The sequence below is a fragment of the Eupeodes corollae genome, chromosome 2 (assembly GCF_945859685.1).
Source record: "Eupeodes corollae chromosome 2, idEupCoro1.1, whole genome shotgun sequence".
NCBI classification, from domain to species: Eukaryota; Metazoa; Arthropoda; class Insecta; order Diptera; family Syrphidae; genus Eupeodes; species Eupeodes corollae.
In genome coordinates this window covers 29,256,836-29,283,100 of record NC_079148.1, presented here as the reverse complement: position 1 = coordinate 29,283,100, position 26,265 = coordinate 29,256,836, and the positions used below count along the sequence as shown (strand labels likewise).

General features: G+C 27.4%; 1 protein-coding gene across 4 annotated transcripts in view; it reads right to left on the bottom strand.

The window, feature by feature from the left end:
• Positions 1 to 25,508, bottom strand: part of LOC129947928 (uncharacterized) — a 32,885-nt gene extending 7,377 nt beyond the window's left edge. For 3 of the 4 annotated variants that reach the window (XM_056058694.1, XM_056058695.1, XM_056058696.1), the window contains exon 1: positions 2,981 to 3,169. The gene's annotated coding sequence lies outside the window, so the exon portion shown is untranslated. Of the gene's footprint in view, positions 1 to 2,980; positions 3,170 to 24,959 lie in introns of those variants that run through there. The other variant, XM_056058697.1, reaches the window with a different exon arrangement.
• Between the last annotated feature and the right edge of the window lie 757 nt (positions 25,509 to 26,265).

Genomic DNA, 26,265 nt, shown 5'->3' with positions numbered 1-26,265 from the left:
AAAAAAAAGACATACACAAGAATTTAAATCTTGGTGGATGAATTAAAAAACTTCTCAGAAATAATTATTTTTCTTATGAAAACTTGAATTTTTTTATATTACAGCAAAAAATAATTTATTTCCAACTTGTGAATCTAGAAATTATCAAATTCTTTTATTCTTTAAGAATAAAGAAACTCCTAGAAAATTAATCTTTTTTGCGAGTACTTTTATTCTCTAGACCACTACTTCTTTGTCTTTTATGAAAACATTTTATTCAGTGTCTTCTTAGTATATTAGTATAGTAAGTTACTGATATTTCGTTGAACATTAACTTTATATGAGTGCATTGACGTATAAATTAAATGACCTTGATATTTTTTTATTCGGATGTTTTGATCAATTACTATATAGTATAGAAGAAGGTATATATATTTTATAATGTTTTTTATTGTTGTTACAATTTCGATTTTTGATAAAGAAATAATTATTATTGTTATCAGTTTTTGATTTGTTTGTATATTGTGTTATAGTTTATTTTTATTTTGTTATACGAAAACGAACAGATTTTTGTCGTCGTCGTAGGTCATGGATAGTAACTCAAAGGGTTCAATGAAAACCTTGATAAAGTTCATAAGAGCAAAGATAACCTTTACCTCATTAAATTGATGCAGAAAAAAATCATCTAAGATAACTAGAAACTGAGCAATGAAATATGATAAATTGGTATTTTCTGTGTTAGCTATAAGTATGTGATGGCCACATACAAAATATCTTATAAACTTGGCAAAAAAAGGATTCGTTGAAATTTCGTTTAAGAATCAATAAATGTCTATTTTCTGGATAAAAGTTTAAAATTTAACTCTTGAGTATTCAACTCAAGCTAATCTAGAAAAAAAAGGACTAGGACTAGGACTCCTAGCAAAATTGAATATAAAATAAAACTGTCAATTTGACGTTTGGCTGCAATGTTTTTTACTGTCAACTCAGATTTTACTGTCAAAAGTATTTCCAAAATTATGTTTTTGTTGTATAATACCAGATTCACTTGGAATAGCTTAGTTTTCTATTTTGTATTCTAAATATGACTTTCACAACTCTTACTGGAACCAAATCAAAACATCAGAACTAGCGCGACACTTTTTTAATTAGAAACGTTTCACTAAAATAGCTCACAAATACACTACAGTTTTCTGTAACATGAAGGCTTTATAAAGGACTACAATACTTAACTAAATTATAACACTAATTGAGTGACTTTTAAATAAACACTTCAACGAAAAAAAAACAATGATGTTGGACAAACAATGTCAAGAAATTTGTTTTTATTTTTCAATCCAAAAAATTGAAAATATTCAAATTTTTAATTGCGTAAGGTAGGAAAAATAAAAGATCTTACAATATTCTGTTTTATAAAATAAATTTTGTTGCAGTTTTAAAAACGGTAGTGTTTATTTTTGATTTATTATAAAAATATTGTAATAAATGTTTTAGATAGTATTAAAATGCTTTTAAGCACAAGGTAATAAAGAATTTTCAAAAAATTGTTTCACAAAAAAAAATTCAAATTTTAGTACAAAGTATGGTACCAATTGTTGTTTCGAAATTCGACAGAAATTCTTTATCAAAAGTCGAAAGTCAAATTACTTTAATATTTTGGCCGAATAGAAATAAAAAACTAACTAACTTTAACTTAAAAAAAAAAAAACGATTGAAACAGAAATGCTTTACGCACTTTTAACGTCCGCTTTAGTGTCAAGTATGATGAAAACCTTGTGCACCATTGTTTTTATTCAAAACCTCCCTATGTCACATCAAAAACAAAAACATTATTTGCAGACACTGTACACTTTAATTTTTGATAAAATTTGTCATTAAAATCTTTTAAAAAAAAAATAAACATAAAAACTTTGAAAACAAGTTTCGGAAAAGTACTAAATATTCCAAAACAATCTAATAAAATTCATCTTTAATCTCTTATCTTTTAGTAAGCTTTTCACTTCTGGATTAGAGTAATAGTATAATCAATCATAATAAAACTTAGATTTGTACAATATTATTTAATATATGTAAATAAAACATTGTGAATGAAGATATCCAACTGACAAGTTTACTATAAAGAAATTTACTACACATTTTTAATCTTTTATTTTCTTTAAGGTAAATGTGCTAAAAATTTAATACTGGTTCTCGAAATTTCTGAATTATTGGGTGGAACTTTGGATAATTATGAACATTTAAGATTTGTTAAAAAAAATTGTCAGTTTTTTCAATAAATATTGTAATCTCATTTAATATTTTCCCATTAAAATTTAGCCATTGTTACTAACGGCTATTGTATTTAACCATTGTTGGAGGATGACAAAAAGTTTTTGGTAACAAATAAAAAGTCCAGACAAAAGAGATTATTTACTTTGTGACTCAATTAACTTACACCCACTTGGATGGTTACCATTGGATAAAAGCCTGACTTTAAATTCAAATGTCTTGACTATAAAATATAAAATACACGCAAATAACAATTTCTGTTTGCCTACATATATTAATAATTGTTTTAAAAAATATTCCGTATTTGAAGAGTATACAATTTTAAAATTTATTATTTCTCAATCACAGTCACAGTCATAAACAAACAAAAAAAAAGAGTGCAATAAACTTTTTATCAGAACATGTAGATAAAGTGAATAAAGTACATGTGACTTAATTATTCTTTAAATTATTTTATTAATACGCAGTCTAGAAATCACTTCTTTGTTTAAACCTTTTCCTTAAAGATTAAAACCCAACTGAAAATGTTTACTCAGATTCCTCGTATTTCAACAACAATAAGAGCGCAAAATTTCAAACAAAGTAAATACGTTTTTAGGGTTCTAAAAAATCGCACAAAAATTAAATTTGTTCCATTTTTAACCAATACACGTTTTTAAAATATTGAAAGCATTTTTTTTAGTTTTTGAATAACGTAAAATTCAAAAATAACAAACTTTAAAAAAAAATCAACCTTTTGTTTTATTTTGATTATCACTTTAAAAAGTCTATCCCATAGTTTTGCGTTAAGGAAATCAAAACCAGCATTACCGCCACCGCGCTTTATAATTTAAAATCTTTTTTTATTGTTAAACAAATTAAAAAAAATGATAAACTAAATCACAATCCACCCGGAACGACTGTCTGCGTATAACTAAACTGAGAAAAAAATCTTTATACCTAGCACGGTAGACATTTTATATATACCTTATATTATTTTTTGGATTTTTAATTTTTCAGTTTCAGTTCTGATGACACCTTGCGGTTGCGGTAGAATAACCAGCCAATTCTGGTGCACACCGAAAGATGAATCATGAGCGAACGATTTTTGTAGCTTTATTTTTTACTTTGCCGACATTTGTAAGGTACTTGATACATGAGTAAGTGCAGCCGGTCCATAATTAGATGAACTTAATTTATTTATTATGGTTGTTGGAAGAACTTGTAAGTGTTGGTGAAAATTTTGGGAATTTTGGTTTTTATTGGATTTTGTGTTGGATGGTTTTAAAGTTAACAACTGGAACTTCTAATTGAATTGTGATGAATAATGAACATTTATTTAGACATAAAAAAGTACACAATCAAGTGAAAGTTATGGGATGGGTTTTGACATTTTTACTTTCACACTTCTTTATTTACCAAGAAAAACTTTTTAGAATGAGACCAATCAAAAGGCTTAAAATCATGAAAAGTAGTTATAATTGTATGTGTACTCAAAAGCTAAATCTAGACCCCTTTAGTTGAAACGTCAAAAAGAACTCATTTTGACGTTAAAACTCTTAAGCTCGCCCACAATTTTCAAAAAGAGGCTGGGGTGCGACCCACACTGATAACTTTCCATCCCGTCTGTCGATTTGTCTTGCTTAAAAGTTTGTAGGTTTTCGTGTTGGGTTAAGAAAGTTATCAGATGAGTTATTCTTAAAAATTTAAAATTACCAACAATATTTTTTAGTCGAAAACCAATTTTTATCAATTTTAGTAGCATTTCTTATATTTTTACAAATTGGATGAATGAAATAAGTTTGAGAGATATCAAGAACCGAACATCAAGTTTTGCCAAATTTGCGTACTATTTTTTGTAGATTTTATTTTTTTATGAAAAACCGGACTGTTGGATTTTTTTTTAAATTACTGAATATCGAAAATAATTTCTGTGAAATAAAAAATGTTTGAAGACAATATTTTTAATTTTTCAAAAGCTATTGGAGTCGAAAGTAAATTTTTTTCAAATTTTAGTATATTTTTTTTGCTTTTATTTTTTGTAAAAAAATCTATCAATTAGATTTTTCTAAAAAATGTACTAAAGTTAAGATAAAAGTAGTTTAATGCCAATATCTCAAAGTTTTGAATAGATATTTGAGTTGAATCAATTTTTACAATCTTTTATTATTTTTTGTTTAGGTTTTTATTTTTTGTTAATTTGATTTTTCTCAAAGTTTTTGCAATTGTTGAAAGCACTATTTCTTATAAGCTAAATGAGTTGGAAGCAATAATCTCAAATTTTCGAAAAAATATTTGAGTCGAAAATAAATGTATGCCAATTTTTGTTAATTTTTTTTTTGGTGTTTAGTTTTTTGTAAAAAAACTATCAATTCGATTTTTCTCAAAATTTTACTGAATGTTGAAAACAATATTTTTTGAAAGATAAAAGTAGTTTGAAGGCATAGTCTCAAGTTTTTAAAAAGATATTTGGGCGAAATTCAATTTTTACCAACTTTGAGTAATGATGTTTTAGGTTTTTATTTTTTATAAAAAAAAAATGTCAATTTGATTTGTCTCAAAATCTTACGAGATGTTAAAAACGTTATTCCTCGTTGCACAAAATGGTTTTAGAGATGAAATCATTTTGTATTCATAAAATTTTCGACGTGACAATGTTTTTTTTTTCATTTGTTATGACTAAAAATAAAAACCGTTAATTGAATTTTTTTCTAAAAATATACTGCTTTGGTATAACATATGCCAAAATTTTCATTTCGCCAAATCAGACCCTATGGGAAGTTAAAAAATAGTGAAATGTCTGGCTCAAATGATAAACGAGAAACTTATTCGCCTCAAAAAAGTCCAATGTAAACACTTTTATTGAAGTGCTAACTCAAATTTCACTTATATAAAAGTCTCAATACCACAAAATGTTCCGACATCAAAAACACCTACTCTTATTGTTTTTTGATCAAAAACACATAAGAATTAAATTCGAAATTGTCACTTTCATCATCTGTCAGTTCCAATTGATGTTAGCTGTCACTTTTGACATTGACAAATTCATTCAAAGTCTGATAGTGTAAACTTGTTTAGTTATGATACATTTGAAAAAATACATTACACAAACAATCGTGAATTTGCACCCTATTTACCATTTTTGAAGATTTTGAGTCAATAAAAAATAACTGAAATTTTCATGGATAGGGCACTTAAAACTATAGAAACACCGTATCTAGATACATCATTTTGCCATTTTATTTGGTAAAGATTTTTTTCTTGAGTAAATATTATAAAGTAGTAGGTTAAGTTAATAAAACTTAGATATTTATTTTCAAAGACAATGAAAACTGAAATGTATCTATTGATAAGATAAAAAATGGGGACAATTAATTTGTAAGTTGCCTTGCCTATTGTGATCATACTTAACAGGTACAAGAACGTCATTATACATTTTTCAAAAAAACAAAGGGAGTGTCAAACACAAAGATATTTTATCAACTTCCCAGAAGAGTGTTTGGCCCGATAAAAATGTAACAATGAATTTTAAACTGAAAACTATAAATAAAGTTGTGGAAATATAATTTTCTTTTAATTTTCCGATTTCTTAAGTTCATATCATCAATTTTCCATTAACCTAAGGCAAATTATATTTTAAAAGTTTTAATAGAAAAAAATTATGGAAAAACGAATAAATTTAATTGATCAAGTATTGAACTTATTAGTATCGGTTTAAGTAATTTAATATAGAAGATTAAAAACTCCTACAAACAACGCTAATAATTTGTATAAAAAACATTTTAAAATAAAACAAAATTGTTAAAAGCTAAAACAATTTTTTGAAAAACTATGATCTCTTACAATGAACCCAATCTTTTTCTATTTTTACGTTTGATCAAGTTTTATAAAAAAAATTGCTTCTTATGTTAATATTATTGTTATTATAAATACAATTTTATATTTTCAAGTGAAAAACATAAATAAAATATAAAAACCAAATTTGAAAAAATACTAAATTTTTTTTCAAAGCATAAATTGTGTTCAACACTATCGTTCAAACGAAATATCTAATTATTTTCCAACATTCAATATATAATATTAATAAACATATACTTTTTTCGAAAAATAGGAATACAAAATTTCATTTATTTTGCTACCTCAAACTCAAAGCGAAGACTCAAGACGATATTAATACCATTATTATGCAAAGACACATCTTGAGCACTAGGAAAGGGAGGGTTTGAAAAGAGGTTGAAGGTGTACATTTGTTTTGAATTCCTAAACATTACAATGACTGGGAAAGACAGAGTATGATAGAACATTCCACATTCGATTAGTAAAACAAATATCTGTTCTTGATAACACAACTGACGTTGAACTTGCAGCGTGAAATCTTTAAGGAGGAGGAATACAGTTGGGATACTGAGATTATAAAGATATGCCGTCTAATTGATGTTAGCTTCTTCGTAATAAAATCTGATAAATACCTGATAAACCATTTTTGAGAAAATCAAAAACGAAATATTGTTTCATCGAATTAATTATTAAAATGTTTTTTCTCCACCAAAAATTCAGATAATGTTTCATGCTGCTACATCTCACTACGTTTTAGTAATTTCGAAATATTTGATTCTATCTGAAGTTTTTTAAAAACCTTGAATGTGGTGGAATTTAATTAATTTATGTTTTTGATTAATTGATTTGGATTTAATTTTAAGCGCTGATTTAAACTAAAATTTTTGCTTTAAATGCTTCAGCGTTCTTTTAAGCTTAAGACTCAAAACTAAAAATAACTTAATATTGAAGTAGGGTTTGTAAGCTTGGAAAATTATCACTAATTTTATTGAAAACAAAAAATGCATGACTGGGTCGCACGCATTTGCTTTTATATGTCCAAAAAGTCTGTTTATAAATTATTAAATTTAATAAAGTACCTGCAAAAGATTTATCAAAAGAAAACTTTAATTTTTCTAGTTTCTTTTTGTTTAATTCTTAAAGCTGTTTTTTAAAATTTGTATCTTTATATTAAATTCTAAGCCTTAGTTTGAAAATGTTTTTAGGACTTTCTTATTTAAAGCTTAGGCGTTTTAAAAATTTCACAAATAAATAATGACCCATTTTCGAAATATCGAATTTCGAACAAACATTTTTAAAGTTTTTTTTAATTGAAAAAGTAAAATTTGACGCAAAAACGAAGTCATTTAAATTGGTCGATTAATTCTTGTGAAAACTCAAAAACAAAATAACCTTTATATGAGGTTTAACCTTCTGGAGCAATAAAAAAAATATTATTTTTTATTAAAAGAAGCCAAGTTAAGAAAAAAGGTGTTTTTTATAAAATTCGAGGGCATCCATTTTTTTCGTCTTCTCTAAAATTCTCTAATATCGTGATGTCATCTTTGATTGAAATCTCAATATAAAATGGATAGTTTTTGAACGCATGTATTTAAAATTTTTTGTTGTCGAAATATACTTCATAACTACTTCGATTGTTTCTAAACACACATTATTTTGAGCAATTATTTTTAAAACTAAAAACTATAGACATTTTAAAATTTTTGAATTGTACATAACAGTGGTAGAGCAGGTTGCTGTTATTTTTTAAACTAAAGAATAAGTTAAATTTGTTGTGTTACAAAAGAATTTTAATTTAAAAATTTGAAAAAAATCATTTTAGCCAGTTGAGCAGTAGGGCAAGACAAATATATAGAACTACAAGAAATACATTTTTGGAACACTATATTTAAAATCTGATTCAAAATTCAAGTTCAAAATGGGTTCAACATTAATATTTCAAAAGTAAAATACTTAATTTCGAAAATCAAGCAAAAAATATAAAATATAAATATTAAATATGGTACAGTAAGATATTTCAAACTTTTGCATTCCGAACCGTTTTCAACAATATTAAAAATGTATTCAATTTTTTTTTTCCAAATATTTTCGGATGGCGTCTCATACTATATCATGGTTTTGTTTTAAAGAAACCCGTAAAATTGTTTTTGAAATTAACATACAAGTTTAATATTTTTCCAAAAATGTAAATTAACGGGTCAAAAAACATCAGGAAATCGAGAAATTACTAAAAACAGACTAACAGATGCTTCCTATAATGGTTTGAAAAAAGGCACAAGAAAGGCTCTTGTCTGAGCTAAGAAAACTGCGACTTTATTTTTTGGAATTTTAGACAAGTTACTATTTTCACATCTTTGTTCGTGAAATATTGCAAATCAACCAAATTGTGTAATTTTTTGTTCAACTGCTAAAGTCAAAAAAATTCAATTTCAAAAAATGTCAATGTTACTTTACCGCAAATGGACATCTGTTTTATACTGTCAACATACTCACTTTATTTAACCTTTGTCCATCAGTAAGAATTTCATGACCAATGACAATGTTAATTATGTGTCAATGAATTATGATTTCAGGCTTAATAACCATTGCCACTAAAATCCTAGGTATATCCAAACAAAAAATAAAACTGCTGATTCGAGAAAATAAAATTTTTAAAAATATTATGCTATAAAGAAAATTAAAATGCACCTAGTTACAAACATTTTCAACATTTCCGTCTGCTTTACTTTGCATTTCATGCTGTCACGTTGTTTACACTTTAAAAATGGTATCCAAAGTCCAATTTGTATGTTTTGATACTTTAATATCCGTTCAAAATGTGCTCATAAGTGAAACACGATTGGAACATTGTTTCTGAGTCATTTTGCAATATCGACAAATAAATTTGAGTAGGTAAAGGTAAATTCATTACGTATACTACTTTGTTCACAGGAAAAATTGATTAGTTTAGGTGAAAAGAATATCATGACAATTTTTTGTTTACATACAAAATAATTATACACTGCTTTTGAGTTAGGTTAATTTTTAATTACTTAAAAAACGTGAAGCTTTAAAAATTCTTATCTCTGCACATAAAATAATCATACAATGTTGTTTCTACGGCTTGGTTTCTCAAATTATTAATAATACTTCCAGGAAATTTGTGTTCTACCACATTGCAAAAATTATAATAATAAAACTTAAAAGATTATGTTAAATAAACAACTTGTATGTGATTAAACAAGCATTTTGTGATTTGTCTCATGACATGACTTTAATTTTACAATCTTCATCGTGGGAGTTTTTTTTTGTATTTTATCAAGATAATTTCAACTCCGGAACTCATTACTTCAATTAAACATTAAGGTTAAGATTTTAAGACCCTTATCGGCAGAAATTTTATTTGGTGAGAACTAATAAAACAATTTAAGTAAAAGTACCTATATTTAAGATAAGACTAGCCGGTATATTTTTGTTTAGGATCTTGTCACAATGAGTGTGTGATATTTAAATGATTTAAGATAAATCATAAAATTAAATCCGTTTTACTGAGAAAGAAGAAATCCTTTTTAAGTAAACTAAGGTAATTAATTTACTTATCATATTATTTGGATTATGGGAATCAAAGCTGTCAAGTTAAATCTGACATTTTAAAGCTTTGTACTTTTAACCTAATTCACGTTCGAATTAATTAAGTTAAGTATACAGTTTTAAATACTTTTTCATTTATAATCTGCATTGCATCTATTTTTTAATCTCGAAGGCAAGAAATATTTGCATACTGTTTCCACTTTAACGAGGGGTAGAGGGATGACAGAAAACAAAGTTTTGCTTTTCAAATCGAATATTTAAAACGAAGAGGGCATATCTACAGAACAATTTCCTGGTTCAAAAAATAATGTTTTTGAAATAAGGTCCATTCTTCAGAAAAATCGCTAGTTTTTGTGATACAAAATAAAGAACCAACAGAGATACAAATATTAAGTTAAAAATTGGTAAAAATAGTTTTCGACTTATGAAAAATAAAGATATTGAACTGTATTAAACAAATTTAATTGATAATTTCAATTGTTAAAATTCTTTTTGGGTCGCAATTCGTATTTTGAGAACAACAATATTGTTAAAGTCTTTAAACAATCAAATAGCATGTGTTTTCCGAAAACTAAGAAACAAAAGTACTGCCAAATGGGTTTGGTCAATAGAAAACAGCTCAAATTTTGCAATTATTAATTGCATACTTTTCGACGTTCTTAAAATAAAACGTTTGTATATATTGTTAAATAAATCAGGTGCAAGTTGTTAAGAACAACAATTGGAAGTTTTTTTTTGTCATATCCCAGCCTCTTTTTTTATTGATTTATTATCTTAAACTTTGTTGATATTCTTTGTTTTTTTTTTTTTTAATAAGAAGCTGTGACGTTTTCATTAATAACTCAAACAAGGAATCTGATGAAACTACATATGTTAAATGTCATAAGATACGTCATAAATATATTAAAGAATCTTATCTTGAAGCGGAAGTTTGAAATACCTGAAAGAACGGAGCTTGATGTAAACCTTGATATGATGAGATAATATACATTTTTATCTTTAAACAACGATAAGGATTTTAGTTCTAGTTGCAAACAATGTTTATTAAAAAATCTCACAGAAAGAACAAAGGCAAAACGAAACACGAATAGAAAATAGAAATCTTAAAAAAATCTACATAAGAGCTGAAATCAAAAGTTAACTTAAATCTTTAGAAAGATATTCAAATGACAATATCTTTTTGAGAGCCAGTTTACTACGTAAACCTCTAAGGAAAAAACTATACTACAAGTATTGGATTCATACAAAATTTTGAACTCGAGATTTTAATCGAACATGATATTAAGATGGTAGAGAAGTCGAAAAAAGTGGTTCCTCAGATTAGTTCCGCTTGTCTATCTATCCTCGCCCCTTCAACCCAAACCATTATTTAAATTAAGTTCAATCTTGAAGACAAAGGTTTTAAACTGATTAACCTAAATCGTTTCTTGTTATATCAAAAATAACATACATAGCTACAATTTGTTTGGATAAAAATAAAAAAAATTCAAAAAATAATTTTTTTTTATTATTATTTAAATGGCATTTAAATTTTTGAAAAGAACTTATTTTATGAGTACCTACATCTTTAAATTAAAAATTTCTTAAATTTTTACAAATTGGATGAATGAAATTAATTTTAAACACATCAAGAACCAAACATCAATTCATACCAAATTAGCGTACTTTGTTTGTAGATTTTATTTTTTTATGAAGAAACGGACTGTTAGATTTTTATAAAAAAAATTACTGAATGTCGAAAACAATATTTTCTACGAAATAAAGTATGTTTGACGACAATATTTTTGATTTATAAAAGATTTTTGAGTAGTAAGTACATTTTTACCAAGTTTTAGTATTGAATTTTTGTAAGGTTTTAATTTTTTGTAAAAAAAAAACAGTCAATTAGATTTTCCACCAAATTTTACTGAGTGTTGACAACAATATTTTTTTTACAGATAAATGTAGTTTAAAGCCAATATCCCAAACTTTGGAAAGATAATTAAGTAGAAAATCAATTTTTACAAACTTTTATTAAGTTTTTGTTTAGGGTTTATTGTTTGTACAAAAACTGTCAATTGAATTTTTCTCAAAAGTTTTACCAGATGTTAAAAACGCTATTTTTCGTTCCACAAATTTGTTTTGGAGTTCAAATCATTTTTTATTCGTAAAATTTTCGAGGTGAAAATTTTTGTTCAGATTTTTTGATTTATAAAAAAACCGTTAATTGGATTTTTTTTTCGAAAAATATGTTGGTTTGGTATCATGTCACAATATATTGTATAAAATAATTCAAGTCTCTAGCGTTTCTGGTTTATAAGATATTTAGGGTTTACCAATATTTTAACCTTTTTTCAAACTGCTATGGTAAAAAAAAACACAAATTTAATTTTCTTGAGAGCCCTTTCTGCATCTTTCTATCTTTCTCCCTTTTTATTTATTTAACAAAATTTTTTTGAAGTCGATATCTCTTCTGGTTCTTGAGCAATGGAAAACTAAAAAAAATAGCGAACGTACGGCCGTACGAACGTACGTACAGTCTTTGGATACAAGACCAAGTTTTTGAAACCAGGTCGAGCACTTTATTTTAATTGAAAGTGTTGAAATTTCGCAACGTTTCAAAGTCCTTTAAATTTAATTCACAGTTTTTTTTTAAGAGATATCTGCGTGTGTACTTACGTTTGTAGGCCCTTACTTTAAGGATACCTGTTTTGAAATTTTTCAAGAACCTTGAGAGATATCGACTTCAAACAAATTTGTTTTTTTTTTTAGTTAATAACAAACAAAATATATTCAATTATATTCTATACTATTCATTGTGACGTGATACCAATTTGAATATTTAACGAAAAAAAAAGGATGATGAAATCTTTCATCCACTATTATTGTTTTCAACATTTGGTAATTTTTTTGGAAAAATCAATTTTTCGGTTGTTTTCATACAAAATAAAAATCTAAAAGCTGAAGTTCAACTAGTATCTCGAGAATAAATACTAACATAATATATTTTTCCTAGAACAATCCAACAGATATTTCTTGTTTTAAGAAATAAAATCTTTAAAAAAATGGTACTAAAATTGATAAAAAAATCTATATACATAAAAGAAAGTCGTGTTAGTTACACCACTTATAACTCAAGAACGGCAGAACAGACTTGGCTGAAAATTGGTAGGGAGGTAGCTTAGAGCCAGGAGACGGACATAGGATACTTTTTATCCCGTTCGACAGCGTTCCCGTGTGACTTGACATGAAACGTCAGTCACTATAAAACTTGGTATAACAAAAAAGAATCAGACTTGGAATAACAAAACGCAAATGACAGCTATGTAATTGACGTAAAATGACAGCTATGTAATGACGTATGGATGGCAATTTGATATTTGTAAGAAATCAATATTAAAACTATTTCTATTAAATAAATAATTGAGAAGTGGATTGAAGTGAAGTGAAGTTTAATTAAAAGTGAAGTGAAGTTTAATTAATAATGCCGCGACCAGCCTGAAGCTCTGGACCGTACACTTACGAATTTTAGAACTGAGTAACGTCCGATGAGAGGTGTTGTGATACTGTTTGCATGTGTGCCAAGAGGTATAAAATCGTCGTTTCTGTGGACTTCTGTCAAACTTTAAAGATTGACCACAAATATGCGCGTACATTTGGGTGGTGATAGTAATGCAGCACAATTTTCAGGAACTCTTTTGGATATAGAAAATGGAAATATTTTAAATAATGATGGTGAAGTACTAATAGAACCAACATTTGCTACTAGGGTAACTAGACAAGATGAATTAAAAGCTAATGTTTACCCGTCGCCCAAATTTCAGAAAAAACGGATGACTGGTAACGCGAACGAGTGATTTTAGAACCTAAAAACGATTCTGTTCCAAGCATAAATTATAAAATTCTTTCAATGTTTGAAGCCCATCAACAAACTTATCTTTCTATTGATAATCTGACAGATCAAGATGATGCTATTGATATTCCAATCGAATTTTTGAATTCTTTGAATACATTAGAACTTCCTTGGCATAAACTAGACTTGAAAATTGCGGCTCCAATAATACTTATGAGGAATTTAATGCACCGAAATTATGCAATGGTACTAGATTACGGATAGTAACTATGCAGGGGAAAGCGATTGAAGGTAAAATTCTTTCCGGTTCAGCTCAAGGCCAAAGCCCAGGATACTGATGATTACTAACGAATGCCCTATAAAGCTTTGTTTTGCTATGTCTATCAATAAGGCACGGACACTGAGGGTTGCAGGCATTTATATCACAAATTGCTGTTTTACCCACGGACAATTTTATGTTGCTTGCTTCCGTGTCAGCTCGGCAAAAAATCTGTATGCTTACAAAAAAGTATTTTAACCATAATAGAAATATGTATAGAGATACTTTATAAAAATTATTAAACAAAAAAGGTACAATATAAGAAAATAGTAGTTTTTCATCCTAATTTTTTATATAAAATAGTTGAATACCTCCCGGGTGAAGTCGGGTAAACCAGCTAGTTTAAAATAAAAACAAATATTGAAATTAAAATTCCTTTATATATATTTACACACAATAATTTTAATTACTTTTAGTTGACAACTTAACTCGATTCTCGACAACTTTTTTTTGAAAACACGTAAATCTACTAAATCAAAATAAAAAACTGATAAGAAATTGTTTTCGACTCAAGTACTATGCGAGCAGAAAAAGATATTAAGTTCAATCCTTTTTTATCTTAAACAAAATGTTATTAACACTTGTTGAATTTTTATAAAGTGACAAATGGCCAGGAATAGGATGTTATCAGTATGGATCCCATCCCAACTAAGTAAATTAAATGACCTTAGTTCCTTCAAAAAAAAAAAAAAAAAACAAATATAATTTTGTTATTCTATTCAAATCCTATTTCACTATTTGTAAATTTATTTGACTTGTCATGACATACCGAATTGAAACGTACCTACTTTAATATACTTTTTTTGGATAATGTTTTAACCAGTTAAGTTATTTGCAAAACAAATTTTACTAGTCAACAAGTTACTTACTAATTAAAACGAATCCTAAAGTCTTTAAATAAATACACATAGTACCAACATGTCAAACCTTTGAAAGAAAAAAATTAATCAATCGATTCTTAACAAATTATGTCAATCGATTTTATTGGTACCGCCATGTACCAATTTCAACTTAAATACGGGTATTAACGCATTACCAAGTTAAATTTATTTATGGCCAAACCAGTTAAAGGCGATCAAGAGCAAATTAAACATAGTAATTTTTTTTAGAATCCAATTCAAAGAATTCAAGATCAAATTAAACGCCGCGCCATATACCACGTCTCAAACATCACCACCGTGCGTCGCCTCCGTTTGTCGTGTCCATCGTAAGATAAACTGCTTTTGAGTGTATTCACCTCTAACTAAATGTATTGTTCGACTTAAAAGGAGTGTTAAATTTTTCACAGCTTTTAAAGTTTACGTTGTCATCTTTTAGCATGGTATTATAACATGACTTAGCAACTCTAATTAAATTTACCTAACAAAGAAATAAATCAGCTGCATTTTGTAAAGCCGCTATCACTCGAGGCGTAATTTATAGACAGAAAGTGATTCTTTCTTAAATTTAGATAGTAGCCACTTTTGGTTTGAAGCTTCCGGCAAATATTGTCATACGTTCTTTAATTTTTGAACTTATAAATAATTCATAAGATTTCATACAAATATTGTATGGATTAGCAAAAAAGAAAGAATACTTAAAAAAAAAATTAACTAATGAATATTTATTTATCAATGACTAATAAATTATAATATTGAAAGCTGATTAAATTAAGAAGAGAAATTATTTTGTCACCGAAATAATTTTATTTTTATAATGATGATGGTGATGATGATTTTAAGAATCAATAACGGATTTTGGTTCAAATTTCTTTAAGAAAGAATGTGTTCTGGTAGAGAAAGGGTATGATCATTGTTGCCTTTCTAAGCCTGTAGAGAAAGGCTCTTTCAATGTATTTTAGACTTTGAAATTGGATTTGTCTGTAATGTTTTATAGATATCTACTGTTTTTTTCTTTTTTCCTAAAATTGGACTTGCTCTCGGAAAGATCTCATATTCTTCAATTGGCCCCTCATTTAAAATAAAGTGTATTTCTTCAACTATAAATGTTTTTTTTTTTTTACAGTTGTAATATCTTTAAGTATCAATTACTTCAGTTAGAAGGAAGCGTTACAAATGAAAACAAATAGATTCTTTGAAAAACTCTAATACTTTCAATTATATTTTTTATAAACAAATGAATTGAAATATTATACATATGCATATGCTTCACACTTAACTTATAGAAAGATACAAATGTATATTGAGTCTTATCAGACAGACTGTTGACACTTACATTTTTATTACATCAGAATTTCAATTAAAATCATAAAACGATGCACAATGAAATGTAATATAGTTTATAATAAATTGATTGTACATATATTGGTCAATATTTGCAAACTATGATTTATACGAGTACATTTTTAGCAGCTTTAACATTTAAATGGAAATATTTTTGTGACTTAGAAAAGCCAACCGTGGAAATTATTAATAAAATTTCATTTTTCTTTAATTTATATTTATTGTCTTGTAAATAAGCAACTAATTCTTTTGAAATGTATGTAACTGATGTTTGTCAAAAATGAATGATTCGTATATTTTTTTATCCTAAACAATCATTTCTTCAATAACTAGTTGACTCAACAGACGTTGTTTGACCAAGAAAGACACATACATAAAATACAAAATTGTTCAAAACTATTTAAAAAGAAAAATTACGTATACGCCACAATGAACAATTGTTTTTTTTTAGTTCTAAATACATTTTCTGCAGATTATTGATAATTGAACAAAAACTTGAATTTTGTTCTTATGAGAACTTAAAGAAAAATAAAACATATATTTATGAACATTTTCAAAGTTTTTATTTCTTATACAAAAATACGGATTGAATTTTTTTAAAAGCATTATTCTACGTTAACATACAATTTTACATAAAATGAAATAATCTTGGAGTCAATTCATACATTTACTCTTGAGATATTTGAATCGAATATTATTTTTATTAATTTGGTGTATTGTATATATTTGTCGATTTTGAGAGTTTACAAATTTTGAAAAATCTTAAAAACAATGTTTTATAGTATGAAGTTTGAAGCCAAAATATTTATTTTTTACCAAGTTTTAAATGTGTTTTTTGTAAAAAACTTTCATTTCAAATTTTTTTAAACATTTTTTCCAGATGTTAAAAACGTTTTTCTTTAACGCATACAATTATTTTGTTTTTTTTTCGCAAAATATTCGAGTTCACAAACATTTTTCGTAGTCTATGTCTTGTCTATGTCTTAAGAACCAGTAAAGATATTGACGTTGAATTATATTTTGTTTTACAGATAACAACATTAAAAGATGCATTCAAACAAATTGAATGGGTGTTTTTTTTAACATAGCAATTTAAAAATTTGATTGACAAAATATATCACAAACGAGTAACGCTAAATTCGATTACATTCTATATAATAAAATTATCTTAGTATGAAATTGGTATAGTTATAAAAAAAACAACTACTAGTTTTTTTATAACTAAAAAAGCTGAAAAGAATTGTTTCACTTCGAATATTTTACGAACAAAAAAGTTATTACCCCCAGAATAACGTTTTTAACTTTTTAAACTTTTTAAAATTTTGTTGTTAACTTGGGATAATGTTCTTATAAAAATCCAATCGGTATTTTTTTTTTAAAGAAATAAAAATTTCCTAAAATTGCTGCTAAAATTGATGGAAATTGTTTTTTTTAGAAAAATTAAATTGATAGCTTTTTTTACAAAACACAAAAACAATTAAAACTGATAAGAAATGATTTTCGACTCAACTGTCCTACACAAATTTTGTCATAAATATTTCGTAAGACTTTAGAAAATCTGTGTGGATCGCATATAATTTTATATTTAATTTGTTGTCTACAAACGAAACTCTTTTGGCTCATCGATTTCAAAAGTGGTCATCAATGTTTTTATTTTATGTTTCTTAAAGCCCTTTAAATATATTTGCAACAGTCCATTGGGAACTAGGGCCTAGTGACTCTCAATCATTCCTGTGTGCGAGTAATGTTGTCATAAATGCCGGGGACCTACAGTTTATGTGCCTAATCCGAACGACTAATTTGAAAAAGCACTTTTTCATGACAAGAGTTACTCTGGTAGAATTTGTCAATTTCTCGCAGGAGGCAGTACCCGTGAAAAGACTTTAGACGGCATAGGCAGGGATCGAACCCAAGAGCTCTGGCACGACAGTCCAACGCACTAACCATCATGCCACGGGTACCAACTTAAAGCCCTTATAAGAACAAAAAAAACTAGATTTTTCCAATATTCATAGATCTGCGAAAATGTACTAAAAACAACGTTTTTAACGCAAGAATTTTAATTGAGCTTTTTATCTTAATTTTATATTTTTCGCATAACTTTGTAAAAAAAATAAAAAACCGTAAACAAAACATATTTAGGAAAACTAAGTCAAGTCATCCGACGACACTAAATCTTAAAATTCTTTCTGTCATTAGAGAACAGTCTAAAGTTTGAAATACCGTTGCATTCAAATACTAGCAGCATAAAGCAGTAGTAAGCCTGTTTTTTTACTTTATGTTTCTTGAACTTGTACCACAAAAAGACTCACTTAATGCATGGATTTCGCCTAGGACCCATTAAGCATCGAGAAATTTCAAGATATTCAATTTGAACAAACAAATCAATTACAATAAGCTCGAATGGAAAATGAAATAATATCCGTGATTTGTTGGCATTCTATACATAGTATAGTAGAAAATTCCCAAGAAAACGCATCGGCGCGGCAGTAGCCAAATTTTTGTATTTAAAAATTGGTACAACTGAAAGAAGATCTATCAAAATTATAATAAAAAAATGAACAAAAATAGAAGAAAGTTTTGTGAAAATCAAAAGTTAAAATTAACTTACCAAAAAAATAACTGAAACTAATAAAATGGACAATTTTCAAGAAGAAAACATCTGGAAACTGAGATTCTATAAAAAAAAAAGTTCATCTAACAATTGTTTCAAGGAGGCGGTTTGTTCGTAGACTATTACATTAATATGTGGTGTTGAAGCGAGCTTGAAACTCGCCGTAATTCTTTATATACCTGATTAGAGTTTAAATGAACTTGATTCGACTAGAATCCTGTCGGGGATCGGAGACGAGTCAAAATTTGTGAAGAAAAACGTGTGTGGAGGCGTTGGTTTTACAGATAATGCATTATGGTCTGTTTATTTGCATGTTTGTGTACATAAAATATAAACCTACTCCATATAAAAAATGGACATGGATTAGGTAGAATATTCTTATTATGGTCCCGAGCTAATCAGTTCTTCATTGTTTAATACCAATCAAACTATCTCACTTGTTCTCCACACATCGAAAACATCGAAACACCATTTGCATTTTAGAAAGTGCTGTCAAACTTAACCAATTTTTAAATCTTCTTGTGCAGTGGAAACGCCAAAAAGATTTACATTTCATTACATTACATAATACTTAGCACATAAATGTATAGAGTAGAGAACACAGCACCTTGAGTGACTAGACTATGTAAGGTGATAACACCACAAGACATTAATACAAGACAGAAGGACAGAAGATAAAGAACAACAGACAGAAAGAAAGAACACATGACAACAGCACGCGGTAGGTTTCGAGACGGTCTTCCATCTTTCTACTAACCACGCTCACTGATGCTTGATTTCGGTGATCGGTAGGAACCGAAGCTTTATCATTGACTAGGCCGTTGATCCAAAAAAATTTATTTAATGTAAACTGAGATAAACCTTTGGTGGAAACATAGAAAAACTTTATTATCTTTTCTATTGGTTTCTTTGCAAAATAAGCAAAATAAGTTAGTCCATGTTCTTTAACAAAACTAAATAATATCAGCAGTAACAGATTTGTTTTCCCCAATGGAAAACACATTTGTTCAAATGCACAACTACTCAACGAACACAGCCATCGAAATACTAAAACAATATCAATCGTACCAACATTTAAGAACGAAATTACATAAGATCCATTCGAGACTTATATAAATGTCAAAAATCCATCCGTAGAAAAATTCTACTTTAACTTTTATCGATAGTATTCATACTGCGGATATTGTTTTTGTTATTCGTGTAAGATCTTACTAGACTATTGATAGATTTGCTAACAAAACACGGTTAATGTTTACGATAATTTTCTTTAATGCCAGTGTCCCAGTTTGTTCTAAGTAAATTCTATAAAAAAAAACCAGTTTAAATTTCAATTTTATACGAAATTTTATTGATATGATTATAAACATTTTGAAATAATAACTTCCGGTGCTAATATAACTATATTACTATTAACAAAGTTTTTTGCAATTTTCCTTAATCGTAATGTTTGCTTTAATTAAAACAATTTTTACGAATTATATTAATTCCTTAATTAAAAATGTGTTAAAACTGTATGATTCGCAATAGTAATAAATTTGTAAACTATACTAAATACCAAGACTACTCCAAAAAAAAAAGTTAAAACAGGTGCTCTTATTGTTTGTAACAACCAGTTGCAAAAACAAATCTTTTAAAAAATTATTCCTAATTTAACTGTTCATTGACTATGAAATAGATGCTCTATTTTTGTATAAATATTTAAATTAAATAAAGTTTTTGTTATATTTTAAATGTGTATGTTACATGTATGTAGTTAAATATAACAGCTGTTACTAGGGATAGTTTTTTTTATATCTGTCTTTTGTTGATGGTTCATTGATCGCTAACTACGACAGCGATTTTTTCTCTTCGCCTACCATAATTAAATATTGATTATCCAATGTCATATTCGCGATCATGGAGCCGGTTTTTATACACATCTTCTTTGAATCCAATTAACTATTATGACCAACAAACTGACCATTAACTAACCAACCTGTCGACTATAGGTACATACATATGTATGTACGTATTATGTATATAAATTTATTTCAAACACACGACTCGATTTCTGACTAACCTTTCAATCAACTTCCGCCTATGATGTCTCATGTGTAACCATTGGCCGCGGCGGCGGTAGCGGCAGCAGCGTTCCAGCTGCCTAGATCAAGGCTATGCATCAGGTCAATGATTATATCGCAGAGAACAGACACAAAAAAATGGAAAAAAAGGTAGAAATAGAAGAAAGACCAATTGGTGTACAGTAAAGCCGGTACCAATAAAACACAGCTGTCAAACAACCATGAGGTATTGTTAGAGATATACCTAACAACAAAATGACAGTTGGTGGAACAAAAAATTAATACCGGATCCGGATTCTTTTTTGTTTTCAAATTAAAAACAAAAAAAACTATGCACCTTTGGTGAATGAAGTGAAATATAATTAAATGAAATGCAAAAAGTGTTATGATTGTTTTCTTCGTCAATTATGATAATATTGTCAGCAGCGCAGCTTTTATTTTGATTATGTACTTATAAAATATCTCATTGACACTGACTTGCTGGTATCGTCATTTTTTTACTTCAAACATCTGTTTATTTCAGCCTACGTCAGTATAGAACTTAAATCAACATAATTTATATTCTTAAGAATATTTTTTATAGATAAACAACATATGGTAGATATTATAATAAAAACAAAAAAATAATAAAACAAAACAAAAAAGAACAAAAACAAAAACAACCTGTTAAGTCTTCCGTGAGACATTTGTTATTATTATTATCACTGTCATTTTTTTGTCTTAATTCTTCATTACCTCAACCCACTCCACTAGCTACTTCAACTTTCAACTTAGTCTAAAATATTCATTTCCTGATCTCAACTTCGAGTAAAATTCATAAGAATGATGACAACAACAAACATTTCAAAAATTCAAATATTTGCCTGGCGCGCTAATGCTGTTGCTGCTGGTAGTGGCCTAAAAACCTAATTAAGATTCATTTCCCTTTGACTGAAACAAAAAGCTTTGATCAGCAAAACAAAATTAAAAACAAACAAAAATATATTATGTGTCTATTTTCCAAAAATTTAAGAGAAAACCCTCACAATTGTACATACCTAAAAAGACTTATTTCGTAACTTGATAACACATACACTATACAGTTAAGGGAGCTTCAATAACTCAGTCCATTAAGTCTAAACCTTATACTCTGACTGTGATAGACTTTTTTTTTAGCCCGCATTTTAAATTTTCAAGATCAAGTACAACTTTATTAGGTATACCTACATTTATGGTAATTTTATAAGCTTTCAAGGTATCAGGGTGATAGTTTGTTTATAAGGCTTTATATGTATTCATATAAATTTAACTTTTGTGTTGTTATAAATTTTGATTGTCTTGGAATTACTATATTATATTATATTACTTACTGTGTACATATTATTGTGAATATTTGTATGATATTTCAATTTATAGGGTTATTGTTTTATTTTATTTTGAAAATAAGAAAGATCTAGTAAATTGTTTAAGTACTATACAAATCTTATCTACTAAAAAGATGTTTTCACTTATAAACAAAACATAGTAGATGTTGATTTATATGGTTAACATTGTTTAACTTGTTTATTTTAATTTTTAACAACAATAGTTATAAAATAGCAATTGATTAGCGAATAAATAACAGAAAATTATTAAGCAATAAAACTTGTATTTAAATATAAAAAGTGTAATTCTAAAAAAAAAGAACAAAAATAGTTAAGATTGTGCGTCAAGCTTGAAATTATCAACGCATTACTTAACGACCCATGAATGGAAAATTATTAAGTTATAAACTTTTAAAGTTTAGAAATGTTTGGGCCTCTTACTTTAACGGGACGAGTCTTTAAGTTTATTTCAAGTTTTAGCAAAACTAGAAGTATGTTTCAAAAACAAAGAGACCCCCGAGAGATTCGCAGATTACATTTTAGAAACAAAGCGAAAACTAATTCATCTAACATTTAACTTAAGACAAAATACTTATATTCTTAGCAAACTTAAAAAGCATTTCACTAGAAAATAAATACTATCATTGGTAACGAACAAATAATTAAAAAACTCTATGATTTTAAAAATGAAATTATTCTTGAAGGTATTTAATTCAGTTGATATAATATTGGTAAAAAAGCAAACTAAATTACATAAAAGACACAGAAGGAAAAATGTTACAAATTTAAAAATTTTAAATGCAGATTATAAAACCAAAAACGCTTTAATACGTGAAATTTTTTAACTCTTTTTCGAGATAGATCTTCTTAATATATGTAGATATACAAAATCGAAAATGGCAGAACTCATCGAATATTTCTTTCGAAAACGATAAACAATAAGTGATACAAGCCGTTTTGGGGAAACATGACAAAAACATGTGAAACATACAAAACAAATAACATATAAACATAACCACACTATAAACTTCCTACTATAAGATATAAGTTAGCTTATATGACGAAATAAAACATTTAAAACTTGAATACAAAATCGAAAATATTAACCATTAAGTTTTTAAGGGAGAAAAACAAATATGACACAAAAAAAAAAAACATAGAAATCGATTTAAGAACAACTTAAATTTCAGAAATATCAAACGATCAAGAATTTTTACTAAACATGATATCAAGCCAAAATGTTTTTAAAGTAATGGACAAATTTAAGGACCAAATTTTAACAGGTTCCTCAAAATATGGTTAACTTCTAATCAACAAGAAAAAATTCATCTCAAAATTTGGTAGTATTTCAATAATTTCTCCCCAACTTTTATACAAAAGGCATTTTTAATATAGATACGTAACATAATTTGAACAAATAAATCTGTGTTAAGTAAAGGGTGTTTTCTTAGAAGTGTGGTTTTCAATCTGACAATACTTATATTTTTTTTGGAGTTAGTCTTTTTGACTTGAATTATGCTCGGAAGTTTTTTCCATTTCAAAATAAATTGACTTACTTTGGGACAACGTTTGAAAATACTGCAAATTTATTATTACAAAAAAATTCTTACGTCGGCGTCGTGAGCCTGCGGCTCGGCCTACAGATAGTGTGATTTAACACCGCTGAACTATTTTTAGTTCCTGCGCAGATTTTCAAAAAAGTGGTCAAAAATTAAATGGAATTTATTTTAGCCCCCCTAAGTTTCCACTTGCCCGAAATCATTTTTCAAACATAGGAGAAAACTCTTGTCATCATAAAAAAGCTACATTTTTGACCATAATATTTAACCTACGTCAAAAAAACACCCAAACATATGTATAGCTATGTTTGAATATTCCTTTCCTAATTTAAGTTTTCAAATTCAATATTTTGGATATCATATTAAAAACTTCAACTGAAATTAGAAATCCGCAAAGAAGTTTAACGTTGATCTTATTGTTAATGCTTTCTATCAAGGGACTAAAAAAAGTTTTAAAAAACCTCATTTCATTCCCTGCAATTTCTATAAATCCGTACCTATCCTATTAACCTGTTTCAATTTCTAAATGAGTAATCATCATTTATGAATTTTGTAATTGAAAAAATTAAATGAGGGAAAGTTTAGTATTAAAACATTTATTTATTTGAAAACAAAAAAGAAGGACACAAAATAATGAAGTCAAAAATCTAAATCTTTAGAGAAAGAAAATCTCCTCTAAAATCGCTTGAAGTTTAAACATATTGAGGTTAGTCATAATCACTTTAGTTTACCTGAAATGTACAGAAAATAAGAATTTTTAAAAGAATGATAACTAAAATACACTATTTAAGTAGATTTCCAAATGGTTACAAGTCAAAAAACAATGCATCAACAATTTAAAAATTGAAGCTAAGAGATTTCACTGATTTCCGAAATTGATAAAAAAAATACCTATAAAATAATTTCTATTTGTATAATCAACGTGAACATGAATTAACCGAATATCACATCGCAGACATTTCCCCGGAAATAAAATAATTCGGATGCCTGTAATCGGCAAAAAACAAAAAATTATAATTTTTAATAGCTGCTATTTATTTTTAGAAGAAATGCAAGCACATTTTCATTTAAGAGACATGTGACATGTAAGAGATTGATAGAAATAGAACACATTTTCAAAATACGTTTTGATTAACATAAAATATGTCATAGAAAGTAGACTATTTTTGAAATCACCAATGTTCCGAAAACACGAAAAAAAAACAATCTCCCAATAATCACTTGTAAACTCTCACTTTCAAAACATCAGAAAAAAGTATAGAAGACCCCCAATCGATAGCATAATAATATAAACACGAGTCTTTTAAATGTAAAAGTATTTGTATACCTAATCTATAAACAATTAACTTTTATTTAGTATTAGTGTGTTTGACTTACTTGTGGTTTTTATTATTATTATTATTTTTTTTGTTAATTTATGTTCTTCTGATGTGCGATTCGATGTTTTTATTTTGTTTGTATTATTTGAAATTCCAATGCAACTCGAACGCCAGCGATACCAATTCTATATTTTGTTGTAAACACGGTCTGCTCTCGAGTGTACTACAATCTCAGCGAGGTCTTATCACGTTAGTCGAATGCAAAAATAGATTCTTTTTTTTCTTAAGTCTTTATCGATATAAAACACAATAAAAACAAATAGCTATACAAAACATAAAAACAAATCTTTTAGCAGAGTTAATATGAAAACTAGGTGAATGGCCTCAAGTTGTTAATGTTTCTCTCGATATACGCAATGGATGCGTTTTAAATAAGTGAATTTATTACAAGTAGATAAGTATCTGTATCTGGTGCTGATGATCACTTTTTGGTTTCAACAAAATTAAAAAATATTGGCTTGAAAAATTAGATCAAGAAATTGTTATCATTCAATAAATTTATTTTCTTTAAAATCAATTAAATTAACGCGAAATTTTTTTTTAAGATTTGTAATGTTGGCGAGTGATTGATATCGATAGATCACCATTACCACAAAAGTTTTCTTACAATTTCTTAAATTAAGATCAAAGATCAATAAGTTTTTCAATTATATTTCAAGAATAATTATTGCACTATTTTTTAAAGGTAACGATATTTGATTGATTTCACTTCATATGTAAATCTTAGAGTTTAACTGATCTACATAAATTCGTATGCTAAGTAGGTTTATTTTAACGTAAGAATACAAAATAAGATCGTAACAGTGTTCTAAAATATTTATGTGTTACATTCAACGCGGTCAGATCTCAACTGAAGAATTGAAATGAATTTAAAGAAGCCGCAGCAGCAGCAGCAGTAGCAGCGCACGTTCAATTCTGTACCTACATTCATACATTTTTCTATAGCTCCGCTGTGTATAGCGTACCTTACCTACCCAACTTATGCATAGTTTTTGTGCCTCTTTAGCTCTAGAGCTAAGCTAGCTGGTGGTTTTGTTTTGTTCACACAAAGAAGATACTCATATAAAATGTATACAAACAAATAAGATCTCTCTTATAGGTGAAGCGAGAAGATCCAAAAATATAAAAAAAAAATACTAAATTCTAATGAGACGTACCTTTGAACAGTGGGACCAAAGTGGTTTTATTTCAGGATTTAATTTTATAAGTAATACAAAACCCAAACAAAGAAAAAACCTTAATTTTTGAGAGGTCAATATTTTTAAACACTTCAATACAAAAACAAAAATACACATACGTAATAT